Source organism: Eptatretus burgeri, chromosome 13 (assembly GCF_056783735.1).
Source record: "Eptatretus burgeri isolate ZD-2024b chromosome 13, Ebu_testis_v1, whole genome shotgun sequence".
In the NCBI taxonomy this organism is placed as follows: Eukaryota; Metazoa; Chordata; class Myxini; order Myxiniformes; family Myxinidae; genus Eptatretus; species Eptatretus burgeri.
Window position 1 is genome coordinate 76,012,674 of NC_140973.1, and position 15,328 is coordinate 76,028,001.

The window sequence follows — 15,328 nt, forward strand, 5'->3', positions numbered from 1 at the left end:
AAGGTCACATGCAATAACTCGAGAACAGAACGAGGTGAAGGTCACATCAATCCGTAAAGTGCTCAAATAGATAATTATTTTGAAATATTATACGCTGTAATTGGTTAATACTAGTGCGGCCCGTACGTGCGTGCTCGTACGTGCGTGGCCATACGTGCAAAAAAAAAAAAATATGAAGAATTGTGACGTCAATCGTGATGTCATAGCACCGTGTCCTGTCATTGGTTTGATAAATAAATGGCCATAATTTGGGAACCACTCGTCCGATTAATATCAAACCTTGAAAAGGCACATACTCAGGTCCCCAGCAATATACCTGGCAAGTTTCAATTAGATCGGACCAGTGGTTGTCGAGAAACAGCGGTCACAGACAGACAGACAGACAGCCCGACAGACACACAGAGATTGCTGGAATTATAGATAGACTCGTGCATGCCCATACGTGTGTGGCGGTACGTGCGTGGCCTGCCAATTGAGCAGTTCGTTCTTCATCCGTTTCAGCTGCACGACGCCTTGCCTCGCGTTCAGTGTTGTCTGCCAAGCGAGCAGTTCGTTCTTCATCCGTTTCAGCTGCACGACGCCTTGTCACGCGAGTAGCGTCGCGTGTCAAGCGAACAGCTCGGGCTTGGTTAGATTCCATTGTGTTGTACGACGCGCAGCTTCGTTCCTTCGCTGTCGTAAATGACGACTGGATTGGGGAATTGTGTTTAAGAAAGTCGAGAAAGAAATCGAGAAAGTACAGAAATCGAGAAAGAAAGAATACAGTAAGTCAATAAATCGAGAATAAATCGAGAAAAAAATCGAGAAAGAATACAGTAGGTCGTCACTATCTGGAAGTCCGGAAGTTAATATAAGTCCTCACTGTCCGGAAGTTCGCAAATCGCAGTTACGATTATTCGCAATTTAGTTTTAATGGCCAATTATTCAATTAGCGCCAACGTATTTTGCCTTTTCACAATGTCATTGCAAGGAAAAACACAAGGAGAAGAGAAGAGAAAAAAAAAAGAACAAAGACGTGTGCAAAAAAAAAAACTTTCAAACAACCACACTCTTGTAAACAACCATACGTTCCTTCGCTCTCGTAAACGACGACTGGATTGGGGCATTGTGTTTATCTATAAATGCGCATAAGAAATCGAGAAATTATTAGAATACAGTAAGTCATCACTATCCGGAAGCCCGTGTTATGGATGAATATCAGGTGATGGCCACATTGGTCCATATTTGAACATTTGACCTATTTAAACATTCATCAATTGCATTAATCAGGTGTCTGGATTCAAACCATTGCCCTGGCTGCTTCAAATTGTGTTCCCAAGCCTTTGCCCAAGCCTTTGCTTTTGTTTTACAGTTCGCTTTACGATGTGTTAAAAATGTATTACAAGCAAGTCAGCCTGTGTCCTTGCCAGAGCCCTACTCCTGCAGGCTGTTATGAATTCCAGTGTGGTGGGAAAGGAGCTGTTCACTGATAATTCTCCCGAGGACCGTAGGGGCGGGGGGGGGGGGAACCCCACTTGCCAGGTGTTTCTTTCTTTGCTTGCTTTCTCCGCCTTGGAATAGGTTTTATATATGAAACTTTTGGAGTGTAACCTTTAGTGTGGTACAGGGTCTGACTGCTGTGGTTGGTCCCTGTGCCACCTCCGCTTGCAAGTGCTCTGCTGCTTCAATAAACCGTATATTCGAGAATCCTCAGATGACTCACCTCAATTCTTGGCCGGGATTGAAGGGTCATCATCACAGTCCGTACGTTGTAACCCGTAATAGGGAACGCAGCTGAGGATCTCTTCCCCCATCAGCCATGCCTACGCAGCAACGTGTCCTGTCATTGGTTGGTAAATAAATGGCTATAACTTGGGAACCACTTGTCCGATTAATATCAAACCTTGTAAAGGCGCATACTCAGGTCCCCAGCAATATGCCTGGCAAGTTTCAATTAGATCGGAGCAGTAGTTGTCGAGAAACAGTGGTCGCAGACACAAACACAGACACAGACTGCTGTAATTATAGATAGATAACAAAAAAAAATCAAATAACAAAAATAGACACTGTTCTCACGTGGCACGCAATACAGACGAATCTGCCAGCGAGAAAGGGTGGATACAAAACACTTCGTACGGATTGAAAATTTAAATCACGAACAGAGTACCCGCCCGACGGGCGATCTTGTTCCAAGCATGCAACACGTTCATCTGACGCATACCTTTATTTGGGCGGTGTATAGGCAACTGACAGCTCTGTAAAAGAAAAATAAATAACCCTGGCTACGTGCGTTAAAAAAAAAACATACCGACTGTTTATAATTCAAAACACCTTACTGTACTGGAAGACGTGGGGACAGGAATACTGTACTGTAAATGATGATGACGTGTAATACCCTCCCCCACCTGGAGGAGGCGCTACACGGTACACATTTACATTGAGAATTTGCGTGTCCTCGTCCCCCCCCCCCTCCCCTTCGCCAAAGATCACCGGCAAAGATAAAAACACCCCGATACATTAATTGGGGTCATGCTGATCCTCTGTAGCAAGTCTGGATGTAATTTAGCCAGAACTTTTGGAGTATCCTGACAAAGAAACATATTGTTGGGAATTCGCACCCGCCGGCATGTGAGCGGCCACGTAACTCGAATCGCGGCACGTCGCCCACCGGACGGACAATTCTGTCGTGACCCTCTCGGACTAACGCCGGGAACTAGTCACGGGTGGGCCTTTCGGCCTCACCACGATCGTGCCAACCGGCCTCCCGCGTGGGATAGGGTTGTTCGCCAAATTCGACCTACCTAAGTACCCACACGGAGGGTAGACCGGGCGATCGCACCTTGCCGCAGGTCGACTCCGGACTCGGGTCACTTTAAGCGAACCGTTCCGTACTATCGGGATGACCGAGCGGTGTTATCGTCAACCTCGACGGTTCCGATTAATTATCGGGCGTATTTTGCCCACTCCCAACCCTTTACGTGAAGTAAGATGGAGATTCAATTAAAGAAAAGACGAAGCGAAACGGGAAAAACAGTTCAACATGAGGCACATTTATTCCGCAGCAAACGGAAAGCACACATATACAATTACAACAATTATGCACCAAAAGCAATTGCAACAAAAGAAACACAACATTGCAGATCTACTACCGACTACGCGAGCACACGGCAACACTTACACAGTTTTACTTTACAGACGGCGCCGACAACACATATACTCAAAAGCAAAAGAAAAGGGCCACCCTCAACGACAAGGGGGCAGACGTGGTCTGTGGGCGCGAGACCGGGCGGAGCCTACCCGTCTTGTGATGAGCCGCAAATGTCGCGGCGGTGCCCCGACTCCGCGCTCCTCCGCGGATTTCGTTGGCACTGATTGGAATGGGGTGGGAACGGGGCCCCCTTTCCGCACTATGTCAGTGCGGGGGAGGGGGAAGGGGGGAATTGTTGATGCTCTGGGGAAAGAGGATAGCTGGCTTGCTTGGGTCCCGCGACAAGCGACTCCCGGCTTCCCCTCTCTGCAGCTCCCCGACAGACTCCGACTCCGACAGACTGACTCTCCTCCAGACCCGTCTTGACTGCTGCTGCCACACTCTGCCGCTGCCACACTTCGCCGCCGCCACACCTCTCCAACTCGCCCGAACCCAAAACTCTCCCGCTGCCACACCTCTCCAACTCACCCGAGCCCAAAACTCTCTTGACCGAAAAACTCTCTGCCGCTGCCACACTTCTTCAACTCGCCCGAGCCCAAAACTGAACTGACTGAATTCGCCCCGCGCTCGGCGCTATATAGTACGACAGGAGAACCCATATGCAAATTTCCGGATCAGGATGAGCTCGGGGGCGGAGCCACGCTCGCCCATTGGACGGAGGAAAAGTGGGCGTGAACCTCCCCTGATCCTCGAACCTGCATATATCGATTCCACTCCGACGCGCCTGGAGGCGGGGCCAAACCGCCCCGCGCCCGCTGATAGGACGGATCAGAAGTGGGCGTGCATCATTCCCGATCCGACCTTTCCTCAGAAAGGCCGCTTCTTGCACCCGCTGCTCGGCGCGCGCCCCGCACGAGGCCAGGACAGCCCGACGCTCAGCGTTCACAAGCGGCGCGGGAATGGCCGCAGAAGGAGAGTTGAAGGCGGTGGAGGGTCTAAAGTGGCGGTCCCTGGCCACAGTGACGCCTGGAATGGTGGTGATGCGATGATTGCGAGAGCGAGTTGTGAAGGTAAAGGTCGTGGCTATTGGCGTTGTTGTTGTTGTGAAGCGGCGTTGCGGTTGGTGGTTGTTGTTGTTGTGAAGCGGCGTTGCGGTTGGTGGTTGTTGTGTGATGGCGGTTGAGACGTGGTTGGTTCAAAATAAAGACAGAACAGAAAAACGGCTATCTTAAAGGGTCGCAGCCCGAATGAATCACATTTATTCCCTTTAAACAACGGGTTTGGGGCTAACTACACATGTACTTACAGAGATATCTCACCTACGGGACCTGAATGGTGGTTTGCGAATTTCTTCAACCACAACAATATAAACAAACAAACCTACAAACAAACAAGCCCACAAACACTGATCCATGAATTACAGTGAAGATAATTATATATTGAGAAGTTTATGAAACCTCCCACTCACCTTGGAATAGATAAAACAACAACAACAACCTCCATGACAAAAAAAACAAAACAAAAAAACAACTGTGCGATGAAAGGTCCGTTTTTCTGTGTTTCACATCATTGAGATTCACAGGTAGATGTGCAACATGATGTGTTTTGATTAAACCCATCAGTGAAGCGATTGGCAGCTGGAAGGAATGCATGGCTAGTGTTATTGCAAACATCTATGTTGCACAACTGGACTTTCAAGATGCTTTGAAAGTCTTGCAAGCTGATGTGGGGGGCCCCCTCTTGGTGGGTGGCCCCCTGCGGCTGCGGGATCCGTGAGGCCCACCTGAACCATCATCGTGCCCCTGTGGTGCCGAAACCTGCTCCATCAAGCCAGATGGATTTCCAACTCAATCCACCCAGGCCGAGCTATTCCTTATTGCTCTTACTTTGAACTTATCCATTAAACTTTAAAAAGTGTATCGACTCAGCCTGAAGTCACACTTTGACGATTGTGACGTGTTTGTGTGATTGTTTGAAATGGATCGATCGTTCAACCGACAGTACAGTGTGTACACTAAAGTGTTTGTCGATCGAAAGTTCATACAATCGTTGATCGTGGACCTGTGAACGATCTTGAGATTTGTAAAGCAAGAAGGGTAAAAAAATAAAACATGGCAATGTGCTTTCTTATCAACTATCTGGCCGAAATCTTATGAAGCTCACTCGAAATTCTGATGTAAGCCACCAACCAGATGGCTGAAGACTGTTAAAGCTCAGAAAGGGTCAACATGGATAATGTCGGATATTTGTCGTCGATGATCAGCTGCAGGCAGCCGAGACGGCCGGCTTAACTTCGCTCGACGTGACCGCGTGGCCCGAGGATGATGCAGCGCCATGATTGGAACACCTTTCAAGTGATCGAACAGGCAGTCGGAGAATTCAAAAGGGAAATGCTGAACAAGCCAAACTATGATTACATCCAGCTCCCAATAACGATAATTATTACTACATCGTCATAATTACAATAGGATAGAATGTAAATGAGACTTATTTTGGTTTCACTCGGAGAGTGCGCGCGGATCTCATTTCAACACTCACCTGAGCGAGTACCTGATATATAAATGTCCTTCATCCGAGACAAGACTGCAATATAAATGGGTGTTACACGTGTCACGCATGCGTTGTATCGATCTTCGGGATTACCAATGATTGGATGATCGTCGGTGTGAGTTTGTTTATTCGCGGGAGCCAAACAGCTCGAGTGTGAACACAGGTACAGGTACAGGTACAGGTACAGGTACAGGACTTCGTGCGCAATGGGGACAAACTGCGCACACCTCTTGGGAAGCATCACGAAGCGTACGTTACCTGAAGATACATGTCAAACGAGCGGAAACATGAGCTTGTTCACTTATTTGTACAACGGATGTATATATATATATATATATATATATATATATATATATATATATATATATATATATATGACGTCATGAGTGTGTCATTGACGCATTTGTGTGGACACACGCACGCACACAGAATGCGGAATTTTATAAAAGTGTGCGTGCGTGCACATCCAGATGGGAGAAATTAATTTCTCTTTGGATTAATTATTTACCCAGTCCAGCGGTTCTGAGGGTAAAATCTGCTCCTCCGAGGATGCTAATTCAACGATCGAATGAATCCGTCAACGAAGATGGAAAAGCGTTAAAAGATGCTCGTTTTGATAATCACAGAGACGCGGGACTGGTGAATCACGAGAAATCCCCTGCCTCCTTTCTACTCCTCCCTCATCCTTCCTCCTTTCTACTCCTCCCTCATCCTCCCTCCTTTGTACTCCCTCCCTTATCCTCCATCCTTCCTACTCCCCTCCCTCATCCTCCCTTCTTTCTACTCCTCCCTCCTTCATACTCCCTCCCTCATCCTCCCTCCTTTCTACTCCCTCCCTCATCCTCCCTCCTTTCTACTCCCTCCCTCATCCTCCCTCCTTTCTACTCCTCCTTCATTTCTACTCCTCCCTCCTTTCTACTCCCTCCCTCATCCTCCCTCCTTCCGACTCCCTCCCTCATCCTCCCTACTCTCTCCCTCCATTTTCCTCCTTCCTACTCCCTCCCTCCTTCCCTTCATCCTCCCTACTCCCCTTCATGATCCCTCATATCCCCTCCCCCTTCCTCCTCTTCATCGTCCCTACTCCCCTTCACCCTCCCTACTCCCCTTCCTCCTCCCTCCTCCCCTTCATCCTCCCTCCACTCCGCTTCCTCCTCCAACCCCTTTCCTCCCCTTCATCCTCCGTACTCCCCTTCATCTTCCCTCCTCCCCTTCATCTTCCCTCCTCCCCTTCATCCTTCCTCCTCCCCTTCATCCTCACTCCTCCCTCCTCCCCTTCATCCTCCCTACTCCCCTTCATCCTCCCTCCTCCAACCCCTTTCCTCCCCCGTCACTTTACCATAAGAAACGGGACGGGACGGGACGGGACGGGACGGGACGGGACGGGACGGGACGGGACGGGACGGGACGGGACGGGACGAGACGAGACGAGACGCTTCATCGTTCACACAATCGCCTTTTAATTTTGGGGAAATACAGTTTATCTCAGAAAACGCCTGGGGAAGAACACGAACTTCATTCCTGTAAGAGAACTCGTCATGAACCATTTAGTTACTGAACATTTATTGATCTTTTCCTTAATTGTTTAACATCAGTTTTATTCACCTTTTCATTCGCGCTTCGTTGAGAATTAAAGCTCTCGATTACTAACTATCCCCATTATAATCAGCAAGTCGCTGGACTTCCTCCTGTGCAGGGATGGCACGGACACTCCATCTGTCGACATATTATGGACGGAAAGTCGAGTCCACTTGATTATAATGAGTCCACTTGATAAAGTAATGCCAAGCTTTCTCAAATGACCATTTCAAACACGAATTTGTCATAATATTGAAGATATTATGGTAAATTCACAGTCAAACCTTCACACTCATCCCATACACTCAAACATTTCCCCACACACACAAACCCTCACCCATACTCCACACACTCAAGCTTTCCTCTGCACCCAACACAGACGAACCTTCACCTTCCTATGCACCCTGTACACTCAAACCTCCCATACCCATCACACTCAAACATTTTCCCACACCCCCACACACAAACCCTCACCCATACCCCACACACTGAAGCTTTTCCCCACACCCATCACACACAATCTTTCCCCCACACCCAACACACACAAACCTTCACCTACCTATGCATCCTATACACTGAAACCTCCCCACACCCCACACACACAAACTCTCACATATACCACATACACTCAAACTTTCCCCCACACCCAACACACACACACACACACACACACACACAAATATTCACCTTCCTATGCACGCTACACACTCAAACCTCCCCACATCCGTCGCACTCAAACATTTCCCCACACCCCCCACACACAAACCCTCCCCCATACCCCACACCCTCAAGCTTTCGCCCACACCCAACACACACAAACCTTCACCTTCATACGCACCCTACACACTCAAACCCCTCACACCCTTGCACTCAAACCTTCTCCCTCACCCCTCACACTCAAACCTTTCCCCACACCCTTTAGAATCAAACATTCTCCAACACCCCACATACTCAAACCTTCCCCCTCACCCCCTCAAAGCTTTTCCCCGGCAAAGCCTCCCCCATCCTGCACCATCCCAATGCCTCTTCCCTCTATCTCTAACTGTGTGGACCTCAAACACCCAAGGTCTCTGTTCAAACCTGACAGATCTCTCAATCCAGGCCACTTCCGATAAACCAGACATCACTTGTTTAACAGAATCCTTCCTCCTACAGGACGTCTCCGACTCCTTTGTGTCTCTTCCTGGTTGTGGTATCCTCCAATTTGATGGGCCTGAATCACACTCCAGTGGTACAGTTGCACTTTACATCAATAACTCAATTTCTCGCTGCCCTTGCACTGACCTTCCACCTCCCAACCTCCAGGAGTACCACTGACTGCGACTTCCCCTCTGCTCTCACCTTTTCTTCATCTGTGCATTGTACCGTCCACTGAACAGTGACAAATCCATCTACATCTCTCTCAGGCAACTTAAACAGATTTTTACCACCTCATCCCAACTCTCTCTTCTTCATCTGTGACAATTTCAATTGTCACCATGGAACTTGGATGGGTGTTGGTACCTCTCTCACCAGCAATGGCACTTCAACAAAGGACTTGTGTGACTCCAAAGGACTGACTCAATCTGTGAACTTTCCAACCCAGATTAACCAAACAGCAAATCCTCCCTTCTGGACTTGGTGATGACTAAATTTTCCAAGAATGTCTCCTGCTCTTTCTCTGCTCCATTTGGTTCATCTGATCACGTGCTTGTGAAAGTCAACGTCTCTCTGGCTATTCTCAGAGAGCAGACTCAACGCCGGCGAGTCTGGCATTTCAATCAAGCAGATTGGCAGGGACTGCGAGCAGCCATCTCTCTTCAGGACTGGTCTCCCATATCAACTGCCTATGATGTTAAGCCAGCCTGGGAATTCTTCCACAGAAACCTACTCTCTCTTATGCACAGATTCATCCCATCTCGTCTTCAATTATCCCAACCTTCTGAAACAACTTGCCTTCTCTTCCTGGAAGGCAAATCCAACCAAAGGCTATCTCAGTGCATTCCAAAAAGTCCACAACAAGTGTGTCCACTCTCTGGAGAACCAGAAAACAACATCTGTCCAACCTCAATAATTAACTTTCAAACTTGTCTCCGTCCTCTTAATACCTGATGGTATCTTGTGAAGTCTGTTTCAGTATGGTCTCCTTCCATCTCTTCCATCCCTTCCCGATTTTCAAATGGCACCACAGCTGACCCCACTCGTACGAAGGTTGAATGCCTCATTCTGAGTTTGCTTCCAAATCTTGTGTCCCCAACTCCTAACTCTCAATACCCATCCTTCCCCGTCATACCCAATTGCTCTTGGACTGTGTCTTTTGCACCTGAGAAGGCAGAGAAGGTTTTTTTAACCCGCGACTCTGACTCTGCTACTGGACCGGACAGCATCGTTCACATGTCCTAAAATCCTGCTCTGGTGCTTTTGCACATCCTCCCTCTCTCTGCCCTCTTAACCCTGTCATTTGCGTGAGGTCATCTTCCATCTGCTTGGAAATCCAACAATATCACTGCACTAAATAAAAATGGTGCAAAAACTAATCCCCTGAACTACAGGTCTATTTGCTTACTTACAATCATCAGCAATGTCATGCAATCCATCATCGCAGTTTGCTTTTCTCCGACAACCTCATCTACAATCATCAATTTGGTTTTAGACCTGGTTACTCAACCTTGGACATGCGGTTTCTACTCACCCAACAATGGTGGAGGCTCTCATTGTCAGACATGAGATTAGGGCCGTCTCTCTGAACATATCTAATGCTTTTGATACAGTCTGGCATCCAGATTTGCTCTCCAAAAATTGTCTGCATATGGTACCCAAGACCAACTCCACACATAACTTCCTGACTTCCACTGTTGTCATAACCATCGTGTGGCACTCAATGGAATCCTTTCATCTCCTCTCCCTATCAAGGCTGGAGTGCCCCAAGCCTGTGTTCTGGGCCCAGTCCTATTCCTGATCTTCATCAATGATCTCTCTGGCTCTTTCGAAAATCATCTTTATATTTTTGCTGATGACTCCAGCCTGTGCCATGACATCCCTCATCCTTCAGACAGACAGACTGCAGCTTCTTCCCTCTCTTCAGAACTTAAAAAAAAATCACAAGTTGGTCAGACACCTGGACTATGTGTTTCAATCCTGAAAAATCTCACACTCTCTCAATCTCTTTCTGATAGGACTGTCTGGTAAACTTTCTTAACAATCCTCTTGAGTTTCAGTCATTGAAACTCCTGGGTCTCACGATCAGCCATGATCTTTCTTGGGCAAACCACATTTCAAAGTTGGCCTCCAAATGCAGCTGCCGACTGGGCATCCTCCATAATACAAAATCCTTCCTTGGCACACCTGAACTCCTGTCCCTACAAGGCTTTCATCTGCAGCTTGATGGAGTACTGCTCTCCCCTCTGGGCTATCTCCCCTGTCTCACATCTTGCTCAACTTGACACTGGAAAAAAAGGCCTTCAAGATCACTGCAATCTCCCGCGCTGAAGCTGAATCTATGGGCTTGTCACTTTACCATCGCAGACAGGTCAATGGTCTTTCTGTCTTCTACCACCTCCTTTCTGATCTTGCACCCTCCGCTGTTTCTGTGCTTTGTCTCCCCCCCCCCCCCCGCCGGGTTTATGCAGGGCTCACACGGTTCACCATCAACCCTCTTTTGGTAAAACTACCGAAATCCAGGATTACTGCTCACCTCCACTCATTCATTCCTCTTTCTCCCACCTGTGGAATCTATTTCCACATCCTCTTCAATCTCACCCTTCCCTATAGGTATTCAAGACAGCTTTTTCATCGCCATCTCAGATTGTCCCCAATCCAAAACCATGATCTTTTCTACCCTCGTTAACGTCACCTAAATTCCTCATCCTAATTGTCCACTTTTTCCTTTTTAGAGTTTTTCCTGGTTTTGTCTGTTAGTTTGTTTTGCGTCCTGTTTTTGTCTGTTACGTCCCGATCTGTTGAGTGTGCTAGCTCTTCCACGAGCCTCAACTATGTATACAAAGAAAGGATCCACATTATTTCATTTATTATAGTTATTATTGAGTGACACTTTGTGTAAACAGAATAAACGAGAAGGGCAATCGGTAGAGCGCATACCTCGGCCAGGGTGATTCGTCTGCGTTTTGTATCCCACTGATTGGCCGGAGCTGGATTCGGACCTGAACTCAAATTCAATTGGCTTGTTACTGTCACCTAACGAACTCATCCACCAAGTTTCGTACTTTTTCAGATGTCGTGTTATATATCGTTTTATCCCTCTCACTCAATGGTGAAGAATCACTTAAAATTTCTCAGATCCGGATCCGGATCCAGATCTTCACCCACATCGAATCAATTCTTTCTCATCACATACCTAACGTGCCCACCAAGTTTCATCTGAATACGTCCGCAACTTTTGGAGATATCGTGCTATATATCGTTTTTGGCCTGATCTCTCAAACAATTATCAGATCCGAATCCGGATCTGGATAGGAGATTTATTTAATTACCTTCGCAAACTTTGTTGCGAAGGTTATGTTTTTATCGCTGTGTATTTATTTATTTGTGAATATGTGTGTTTGTTTGTTTGTTTGTTTGTTATTCGCATAACTCCAAAAGTATTGAACTGAATCGCAGCAAATTTGGTGGGATGATTGGTTATTATCCGAGGACCATTTGATTAGATTTTGGGAGCGATCGGGTCAAAGGTCAAGGTCATGAAAAGGTCAAAATCGTCTTTTTACCATAGCGCGGTCAATTTGTATCCAATTTGCATGCAACTAATGCCAAAATGTTCAGAATTCAATGCCCCATCTTGTGATATGTGACATGACACAATGACGTAATAACCCTTATTAGCGGTTGGGAGTCAAAGGGCAAGGGGGGTCACGACATTGCTAAATGTGCGGTTTTAGTCATAACATGGTCAATTCTTATCCGATTTGCATGAAACCAACACCAAAATGTTGACTGTTCTGTTCCCCACACTCTAATACCAATTACAAAATTAAGAGTACAAAGGTCAAGGTCGAGGTCATGAAAAGGTCAGAATCGTCATTTTGCCATAGTGCGGTCGATTTTTATCCAATTTGCATGCAACCAATGCCAAAATGTTGTGAATTCAATGCCCAATCTTGTGATATACGATATGACACAATGACGTCATTACCTTTGTTAGCGGTTTGGGTCAAAGGTCAGGGGGGTCAACGACCTTTATTATCATAACGCAGTCAATTCTTATACAATTTGCATGTAAGTAGATTCAAAATGTTTAGAATTCAATTCCCTATCCTGTGATGTGTAATATTTGATTTCTTATAATGTGACCAGTTGTCATCAGATTGACTTGACACCGACACCCAAAAAGGTCAGGGAGTTCATACAGAAATTGTACAATATACGTGAATCAGTGTCAAACAGCAGGAAATTTAATGTTTTTAAGCCATCATAACACATATGAGATGGCAGATGTGGTATGAGATTAAATACCCTCAATCAATGGTTTCTGGGGGGGGGGGGCAAAATGTAGCTTTGTTGGTGAAGGTATGCGCTCTACTGAGTGCCCGTTCTGGTTTTTAAAGAGATTCTTCACCATTGAGAGATAGTGCCAAAAACGATATAGTGCTGTTCCCATTGTGTGCTGCCTTTTTTGGCTGCTAGTTGCATCATTGGTTAGGGGCGCGGCTATGCTGCTGATGCAGTGCCCCTATTAGCGGTATACTGGTGCTCATTTTTCCGACCTCGGAAGGATGACAGGCTGAGTCAACCCCCTGATGTTAATTCAGTGGCTAACGGGGCTCAAACTCAGGACCCAAGGATCCCAAGCCACCACCCTAACCGCGAAGCCAACACCAGGTTATAATACTGTATGGCATGATATTTACCTCTGCCACCTCAGGTGAAGGAGGTTATGTTTTCACCCCTTTCTGTCTGTTTGTCCGTTTGTATACAGGATATCTCAAAAAGTTGTGGACGGATCCGGATGAAACTTGGTAGACAGGTTGGGTGTGTTACCACGACGAATTGATTCGACTTTAGTGAAGATCCGATTCCGAATCCGACTACTAGAATTTTTTAGGTGATTGTTTACCATTGAGAGATCGCCTGGTGTTGGCTTAGCGGTTCGGGTGGTGGCTTGGGATCCTCGGGTCCAGGGTTCGAAAAGCTTCTTTCTATGAAGTAGAAATTACTCGCAATCAATGTTGATTCCAGTTCACGATTCGATTCCTTTTGATTCAATGATTGGAATCGAGTACTTTGGAATCTAGTCCAGCCACCACTATTAAGAACTCAAGCAAGCACTTCAACGAAATGAACGGTTGATAAGGAACGGCTAGCTGGATCATAATATATACCATCCGGAGTATCAAACAAAGTGCCAATTGGACAAGTGAACACTTCTTAGCAGTCAGAACTGCTGCTAAGTTCAATTCCACACTTTAAAGTTTGAAATTTGGTTCAGGTTAAGAGATTCCAGAGCTTACAGCATTTTAGCTGTAATGCTTATAAACGTCCAGAAAATTTTATGAGTCGGAGGGGCAGGGAGTTTTGGAAGAGGGGGAGAAAGTTTGGGAGAGGAGGGGAGGGGTTTGGGAGGAAGTGTGAATTGGTTTGGGAGGAGGTAAGTGTGAGCTGAGGGGAAGGGAAGGCAGACATATGATGGAGCGTTAATTATGATTCATAGTCTCATCAAAATTATTCTGCATAGAATAACAGTGAATATGGAAACAAAACAATGTCTGAAATACATTTTCTACTTGTCATACTATAAACACTGCCCGGACATGTTTGGAGAAAAACACCATCAGGACACATCAAGAGATAACCACCGCCCGGACACGTCTGGCACATCTGGAGACAAACACTGCCCGGACACGTCCGGAGACAACCACCATCCAGACACGTCCGGAGACAAACACTGTCCAGATATGTCTGGAGACAAAAACGGTCTGGAAACGTCCGGAGACAAACACCATCTGGAGACATCCGGAGACGACCACCGCCCGACATGTCCAGAGACAACCACCATCTGGACATGTCTGGTGTATCAAATAATGTGTGAATACAACTCTTTGGACATTTATAAGCATTACAGCTGCAAATATGTTAAGCAACAGAATCTCTTAATCTGACACGTCCGGAGTATCAAACTATGTCCGAATTGGACAAAATTAACACTTTTTTTTCTAGCAGTCAGAACTTCTGCTGAGGTCAATTCAGCAGTTTAAATTTTGAAATTTGGCTCAGGTTGAGAGATACTAGAGCTTATCGCATGTGCAGAAGTGAAATAAAGCCATGAACACTGGTGTCTCCAGGCATTTACAAGCATTGTGATGTGATGTATCTGGCCATTTATAGGTATGAAGATGAGGCAATGTTGATATGAGTGAGAAAAGTTAAAAAAAAAAACAAAAAAAAAAACATCTGAGCACTTTATCGTGAAGAACTTTATGAGTGAGGCAAGTGAAAAATTCACTTCCAGTTCCGGTTTTTGAGCGATGGTTGGTTCTCTCCAGGGGTCTCTGCCGACTTTCTCAAAGATAAGTTGCAGTCGTTGTTTGTCGCGTTTTGACTGTATATTTTGTTGCCTCCAAGTTTACTGTGTGTTCCTAGTTCGGTTTTGTTTCAAAATTTGCACGATTTGGTGAGTTTTCGTCGGACTTCATGTTGGGTTTCCCTGAGACCTACCCGTCTTCAAGTCTATGTGCACGATCGTGTTTATTGTCTTTTCTCTTTATTACCATCAGTGTTTATTTTCTCCACTTTTCCCTCCACCCTCCTTCTATTCCTCCCAACTATCCCCTCTGATTCATGTCTTAAAATATAACAAAAACAACAAAAAAACCTTTTCCATTCTCACCTTATACCCCACGTAACCACGTGACTTCCTGTTCTGTCTCTTTTTCCTCCTTCCTCTTTTTACCGATCTACCATCTTCCTTCTACTTTACCAATCCATATTCACCATACACCTTCACAAATTTTTTTCTTCAACCTTTCCTTTACCGAACCTCACCAAATCTTTGTCCAAAAAAAAAATACTCTTAAAATGTTTCAACTTCCTCTTTCACACGTGTGGTTCTCTATATTCTGTCATAATTCACCACTCTTCTTCTTA